Source organism: Tasmannia lanceolata, unplaced genomic scaffold, assembly GCF_043159265.1.
Source record: "Tasmannia lanceolata isolate RefF3 unplaced genomic scaffold, GAP_Taslan_0.1 ptg000024l, whole genome shotgun sequence".
NCBI lineage: Eukaryota > Viridiplantae > Streptophyta > Magnoliopsida > Canellales > Winteraceae > Tasmannia > Tasmannia lanceolata.
In genome coordinates this window covers 13,032,375-13,040,940 of record NW_027518701.1, presented here as the reverse complement: position 1 = coordinate 13,040,940, position 8,566 = coordinate 13,032,375, and positions in this window count along the sequence as shown.

Below are 8,566 nucleotides of genomic sequence, written 5' to 3'. Positions count from 1 at the left end.
CAATCAGTACAACATTGGTACACTTTGTACCTCTCTCCGCCCTTTCTTCTCTCTCTCTCTAAACCCTTGGAGAGTCCTAACTGAATTGTTTAGATCTTTGAATAAGGTAGGCCTCACCCAAATTTATTCTCACAACTTGTACTCTGTCTTCTCTCTGTCAACATGAATTCTTAGTGGGGCCAACAATGAGTGGTCTATACCTTTGTAGAAGGTGGACACCGTAAAAGTGTAATTTAAAAAAAAAAATCACTTGAGCTCACTCTGTTCAAAGATCTCAACCGTTCATTTGTTGCCACCTAACATACACAGGGCTTGCCCCAAAAATCATCTCACTAAGGCACGAACTCTCTAAACGGTATCGATTTTTATATGAGGTGTCGTCGTATTATATTGGAAGGTTAAGATCCGACAGGGATGATTTTGGGGGCACAACCTATTTACGTTGAGGGGGGAAAGGCCTATGTACATAGGATACACACATTTTTGGTGGGTACAGACCATTCAGTTGACTCATGAACGTAGGTGAACGTATTTTCTTAAAATTAAAATGAGGCAACCACCAACGTAAATACATCGTCCCACGAAAATCATTTCCATTGGATGATCCTTGCTCTTCAGTCTATGGAGATTTTTATATGGTATAATTTATCTACAAATTAGAAGGTTAGGAACATCCAATGGAATGATGTTTTGGGCACAATCTAGAAACATAAGGGCCCAACAACTGAATGGTTCTTCGAGAGCTCACCTATGAATGCCCATAGATATTCTGTAATTTCGTACAGACTAATCATTAATTTCGTACAAAATTTGAATATTTAAAATTTCCTGGGAGTACTGACTTTTCGAACGAATTTTCCCCATTTTCGTATGAAAATAGGCTAGAAATTCATACGAAATTCCAGTTCTTCAAGAATTCTTGCTTAATTCTCTGGAAATTCTGAGATCCAAACTCTAGTGATGTTAGATGGGTTATTAGAAACCTAATTCTAATGAATTACCTACTAGATCTATTACACATTCTTTAGAAAATTCATTGGGACCTCTTTGTATGAAGATCCAAACCTTTAAATTGTTGAGCCTCAATGTAAATAGGTTATGCCTCAAAAATCATCGCCAACGGATGTTCCTAACGCTCCATTCTAATACAAACCCTCTAATCTAAAATTACAACACCTAATACCACAGTTCCAAGAGATAGGATCATTCCAAGGAGATGAAGTTTGGGGCAAGGCCAATTTATGTTGAGTCACAACAAATGAACGGTTTGGATTTTCGAACAGAGTGAGCTTGAGTGATTTACTTTTAAAATACGTTTTTATGGTGTCCACCTTCTTCAAAGACCATTCATTGTTGGCCCCACTAAGGATTCATGTACCAGTTGTGAGGATAAGTATGGGTGGGAACTTCCTTGTTCAAATATCTAAACAATTAGTTGTTGGGTCCCACCAAGGGAGGGAGAGAGAGAGAGAGAGAGAGAGAGAGAGAGAGAGAGAGAGAGATCAGTACAAGTGTACCGGTGTTGTACAATCAGTAAAGCCCGGGTGAATTTATCCTTCAAAGGGGTGGGCTTATCACCACCTGAGTTAAAAATTTGACAAAAATAACCCTAAAATAGAAATATTGTAATAGACACATCATGTACATAAATCTTCCACAAGTGCCTCAAATCATGTTCAAATTGCGTGATCTAATGATACCAAAATCATTCGAAATGAACAAGATTTATAGCTAAAAAATATGCTACAAATGAAATGACAAAAATAATACATGAAGAAGGAACTTGTTCCACGCTTTGTAGTCAATGACCATGGCATATTATTCTTCGTTGATTTAGCCTCCATTAAATATGAATTTTCATTTTTCTCAAGATTTTGAACATTGGAAAGGAAAAAAGAGATTGCCGATTATATCTCCAAGAGATGGGTTTGGGAAAGAATTGATTGATCAAGGGCAAGAGAGCTCTTGTTGCCTTATAATTGTGTTTCACTTTTGTCTTTCAGTTTCCTCTCCTCTTTCTGTCTACCTCTTTCTCTCCCTCTCAATAAATGCCAAATTTAAGAAGGGCCAAAAATTCGGCAGAATAACGGCGCTACTCGGACGAAGGGGCTTCGGGTTTTCTAAAAATTCGGTAGAACAACGGCGCTATTCAGACGAAGGGACTTCGGGTTCTCCCAAAATTCAGCAGAACAACGGCCCTATTAAGACGAAGGGGCTTCGTGTTCTCCGAAATTCGGCATAACAACGACGCTAGTTGAAGGATGTCGCTCTGAGTCTTCAGAAATTCGGCAGAATGCCGACGTCCAGTGTGTGCTTGTAGACACCCCATTTTGACCTGACCCAAATTTCCCAAAAATTGAATAAATCCTGAAATCGACTAAAGTTCCTAAACCCTTGGATCTCAAAAACAATTCCCTGATGTCCTAAAGCCGCACTTCAACTTTAAAAATGGAAGAACCGAACCCAAAATGCAAAAGACCCCGACAAATCTTCATTTGCAGATTATTGTCGAAACCTTTGTAAGCCCAAATGATTCCCCTAAATTTCCGAGTTCCGAGGCTTAATTGTGCGCCCTGTGAATGCTTGTTGTTTCTGAGTGTGTCTCTGCAAATTTTCAAAGTAAATGGACAAAGAAGTTGAGAAAAGACAAGCTGAGATTGTGCAAATATCGAGACATAGTGGTGCTAGTTAGGCAAGACGAGAGGGCTTAAAATATGGTAGTGCTGATACCATTTCAAAAGATAAAAGGAGTAGGGGGAAAATGCCATTTCCCCCTAAAAGAAGGTCGATTAGGGCTTAAAAAAAAGAAGAAAAGAAAAGGGGCAGGGCCTCATTGCGGAGAGGAGGGGGTTTTTCTTGGAAAAAAGAAGAAGAAGAGTAGCAGAGGGAGAGAGCCGCTGATTCGATCATCGCCACCCTCATCTTCACCGGAGCTCCGACCTCGCCCCTCCATCATCTCCACCGCACCAGCCACCATCTCCAACCGCCACCTCCAAAACCGCACCACCCAATCACCACCACCCCTCAAAACCCATCTCCACCGCACCAGCCACCATCTCCAGCCGCCACCTCCAAAACCGCACCACCCAATCACCACCACCCCTCAAAACCCATCTCCACCGCACCAGCCACCATCTCCAGCCGCCACCTCCAAAACCACACCACCCAATCACCACCAGCCCTCAAAACCCATCTCCACCGCACCAGCCACCATCCTCAACCCCAAACCCGAAACCCAAAACCCATACCCACCACCATCTCCACCCCAAACCCGAAACCCAAAACCCATCTCCACCGCATCACCACTAGCCACCACCACCGACTACCACAAACCCTTCGAAAACCCTCTTCCATCCTCCACCTTCACCTTCCTCAACCCCCAAAACCGAAACCCTATTTTCTGCACCTCCAAAAACCAAAACCCATCTCCACCGCACCACCACTAGCCACCACCACCGACTACCACAAACCCTTCGAAAACCCTCTTCCATCCTCCACCTTCACCTTCACCTTCCTCAACCCCCAAAACCGAAACCCCATTGTCTGCACCTCCAAAAACCGAAACCCATCTCCACCGCACCATCACTAGCCACCACCACCGACCATGCCAAACCCATTTCGAAAACCCTCTTCCACCCTCATCTTCTCCAACCCCCACCTCCAAAACCGAAACCCATTTCCACCCCAAACACACTTCGAAAACCCAAGTCCATAACCCTTAAACCCCTTCTCCTTTTCGTCTAAAAAAAAAGAGAGAGGCGGAGAGAAAATCCAGAGAGAGAGAAAGAGGGGAAGGCCGATCATCTTCCCCAGCCTCCCCGTCGCCTCCACCCGAAATCCGGCCGGCCGATCTTCCCCTCCACCACCGCTACCTCCCATTTTCAAAAAAAAGGGGGAAAACAGAGAGAGAGAGAGAGAGAGAGAGAGAGAGATAGAGAGAGAGAGAGATATAGATATATATATATATATAGAGAGAGAGAGAGAGAGGTTGGGGGTTGTCTTCTTCGGCCTCGTTCTGCCAGCCATTTGCTCCGGCCACCGACCCTACTACCATTCTCTTTTACCCATCAAACCCACTTGGGTTTTCTTCCATTTGCAGCCACGATCCCACTCTCCGTTGATCTATGCCCCAAATTCGATTCGTCATCATCTCTGGCAATTTCGCCCCGATCCGCCGTCTTTGCCCAATTCAGAAGAAGAAGAAGAAAAGAGGAGCAAAAGCTTGAACCTACAAGGCTCCAATTTCAAGTAATTCTCCCAATCTCTTCCTTCATTTCATTCTTGGTACTCTCTATTTCTCTTTCTGTTTCTTTCATTTCTGATGGTCTTAATTCCACGTTATTTTGTTTTGGTCTTGGAAAACAACAAATGATTGGTGTGTGCTTTATGTATGTCCATAATCTGTTTGATTAAAAGCCTCTAAGTGTCGAACATTTATTTGAGTTTTCTTGGGCCATCTTAGATGTGCCGATTGTGATTTGAGGCTCTATTCTTTGAAGTCATAATACTTTTGTCTTTAGATTGTTAAGATGAGAAAACCATCTATACTACCAAGTACCTATCTCTTTTTGGATGTGTGTTCTCATGCCTACTCTAATTTGCTAACTTTTGCCATCATGTACATGTCCTCAGGTTCTATGTCTAGTAGTATTGGAAGTTATTATCTGTGTTCGGGGTCTTCTTCTGTTCTTCAGGATTTCTATCGCCTTTTCGGAAACTCCTTCTCGGGCTAGGGCGATGACAGAATGTTTCCTGACCCATTCCTTTGCCCTCCATGCCTCTATCCTTATCTCATCATTTCTCATGGGCTTAGGGATTTTCCTTTCTTGGAGGCCATCCTTTCTTACAGGACTCAAGGGTTCCTTCCTCTCCGAGATGTCGGGTTCATCTTTTCACATGTTCCTTGGGATTCTCCTTGCGTTTCGGGATCTCCATCGATTTTGGGAACAATCATCGGTTTTAGGCGATGACGGACGGCAATCTCTTGAGCCAAAACCCCCTTTCAATCAAAAGGGATAAAAATACATAAAAATCAAATAATAAAAATCCAAAAAACATCAAAAAACAACAAAAGCGTATTTCGAAAAGCTGTTTCGAACTACGTTGGCTTGATCTCTTTCTATAGGGTACGTAGGCAGCTTGGGATCTTCATCCCAAGTTCAGTCAAACTTTTCAATAAAATCATTTAAACCCTTCAAAAAAAATCATTTCAGCATCTAAAAATATCTTTCAAGCTTTTCCCAAAAATACAAAAACCAAAATGGGCAAGGATGGTGATTGCTAGGTCACTCGGAGCCTTCTTTTCATTTCATTTCCGATTTTCATCGTGGTTTGCCTGTTTTATCGGTTTTTTGACGTTTTATCGGGTTTTGGGATGGGCGATGACGTAGCGTGGCCCCTTTACAGGGATTGTCCTCGCTGAGCCCAACGATAGGCTATGACGATCGCGAGACTGGTCCGATATTTAGCGGATCAGGATCACTGAGCTCGATTCCTTTAGAATCGCTCCCTGAGTCTATCGTATGTCCCATTTTCTTTTCCCTAGCATTTCGGGTTTGCGCATTCCGCCTATTTTCTGATTCCTTTCTTTCCTCGCATCTTTTAGCTTATCGTGTGTGTGTCTTTGGTTCCTTGTGTGTTTACTGTAAGCCCAAGGGTCTACTCTCCTATCTTGTTTTGATGATTCTAAACATAATTGATTGTGTTTTTTAATACTAATCAATTTGCTTTGAAGTGTTGTGTTTGAGATAGGATTGATCATTGAAGAAACCAACACACAACATGGTCATGCTTGGAGATATCCCATACAAGAGTCAAAGGAGCCAAGTGAAGCTCACCTCATCTCTCAAGCAAGCATACACAAGATGGAAGATCAATTGAAGACCAAGACTAAAGAGAAGTTGAAAGCTACATAGGTATCATTGTACATCCTTTCTCTTTAGATTTCCAAGTCAAGGCAAAGTGTTTTCAAAATGTTTTTTTTAAAGAACACTTAAGAACTTAAAATGGATTAGTGAATGGTTATGTGGTGGACCAACATGTTGGGACCCTCATAAACATTCCAAAATAACCATAGGAGTTGAGTTCCAAAAGTTAAAAATCAAATCAGCAATAAAAATCAAAATCTGTGGATTTTTAGGCTTCTCGGAACTCCGAGATTTTTTCTCGGAGCTCCGAGCTCGGAACTCCGAGAGTTCCCTCGGAACTCCGAGAGTTCCCTCGGAACTCCGAGAAAAGGTCCAGTAGCATCTGGACATTTTCTCGGAACTCCGAGAAAATTTCTCGGAACTCCGAGAAATGGTCCAGTAGAAATTTTATTTCTTCTGGCCGTTGTCTCGGAACTCCGAGAATATTTCTCGGAACTCCGAGAATATTTCTCGGAACTCCGAGAATATTTCTCGGAACTCCGAGAATTCTCGGAACTCCGAGAATGGTTCTCGGAACTCTGAGAACCTCGCGACAGACTAAAAAATAGCCGTTGGGATTCAAATTAATTTTTGGTTTTTGATATTTCCACCCCCAAACGGTCATATTCTTTGGTGAGACTATGTATACAACATGTAGAGAAGTTTTTCACTCTCTCTTGATCTTTGAAAAACATCCTTAAGCATCAAAAACATTTGCAATCCATTTTAGCTTGAGTTTTTGTTTTTCATCCCAAACTTGCCTTTCACTTGTGAATCTTTTGAGTTTGGATATAGTAGTGCTTTCACTTGCAAATCACCATCTTTGAAGAGCAATCAAGGGTCTACAAAGAGCATCAAGCTTTCAAGAAGAAGCCAAGCTATTCTCTTTCAAATCTTGTATAGGTGGCTAGGGCATTCCTTTTTTAATTCCCTAGAGAGCAACCGCTTAGAACTCGGCGGAGAAGGAGAGTCTTTGTAAAGGTGTAAGGGCAACCTTGTTTAATATCCCTTGGAATTGTAACCGCCTCGGAGCCGGGCATCGTGGAGGTCTCCAATAGTGGAATCCCTCAAGTGCGACCTTGAGTAGAGTGGAGTAGGCCGTTGGCCGAACCACTATATATTGGTGTGTCATTTCTCACTCTTGCATTTCCATTATTGTTTTGGTTTGGCATTTCACTTTGTTCTTTCAATTATATGTGCACTAACCAAATATTTAATTAAGTGAAGAAAAATTCCAATTAGGGTTTATAGATAATTTTCAAAAGGCCTAATATTGAGTTAAATTCAATTCACCCCCCCTCTTGAGTATTTCAATTGGTATCAGAGCCTCGTCTCTATTTTTTTTGAAAACCCTAACCGGTTTAGAGTAAAGATTCAAAAATGGCAAACTACCCTCAACATCATGAAGGTTATTCAAACACTAGGCCACCCTATTTTGATGGTACAAATTATGGTTTTTGGAAAACTAAAATGAAAATCTTTTTAACTCAAGACTATCAAATGTGGAGAGCAATTAATAATGAATATATCCTACCCACAAGAAATTTAAATGATTGGACCGAAGCCGAACAACAAGCTTCGAATTATAATGCCAAAGCCATGAATTCTCTCATTTGTGCTCTATCTCCCGGAGAATTCAATAGAGTATCAAATTTGAATTCGGCTAAGGAAATTTGGGACACTCTAGAAGTCACCCATGAAGGAACCAATCAAGTTAAAGAATCTAAAATGAACCATCTTTTTCGGCAATACGAACTTTTTCAAATGACACCCGATGAAACAATTGCCGACATGTACACTAGATTCACCAATCTTGTAAATGGATTAAGGGGACTTGGAAAACAATTTTCCAATAGAGATTTAGTAACTAAAATTCTTAGATCCCTACCTTTGTCTTGGGAATCCAAAACCTCCGCAATCACCGAAGCCAAGGACATGAACACTTTGAACCTAGATGAACTTATAGGGTCCTTGATCACACATGAAATGATTTTCAAAACAAAAGCACCCGAAATCGAAACTAAAATCGAAAAAGGAAAAGGAATTGCTTTTGCTTGTAATGTAGGTGAAAGTGAAGATGCAAAGGAAGACATCGAGGATGAAGTAGCTCTCCTAACAAGAAGGATCAAATTCTTGCAAAGAAACATGGGAGGCATGAGAAATAGAAGGACCAATCCTCCATTCAAGAAGAAAGAAGAAGTTGGTGATGGATCTTCTCAACCCCGATGTTACGGTTGCAAGAAGCTTGGACACATTCGCCCGGATTGTCCACTCAACAATGAACCTACTTCAAACAACCGCTTCAAGAGAAGAGAAGGCAAGAAAGGAATGTCCGCCACATGGGATGAGGAGATTGAAAGCGAAGGCGAACAAAATGATGGGGAAGATTGCCTATTAGCAAGAAATGTGTGCTTCATGGCCTCAACAAACGACAACAATGAGGTAAACACTTTAAATGATGTCATTATCTTACAAGAAGTTTTAGATTCCTTACAAAGTGCAAATGATGAACTTGAAATTCAATTTGATAAAATTGCATCACTTGAAAATTCTCTTGCTAACATGACAAAAGAATTTGGTTGGTTAAAAAAGGATCATGAATTCTTAGATGATGAAAATGAAAAATGCAAAGTAGATATTCATGAACTAAATGCTACCAT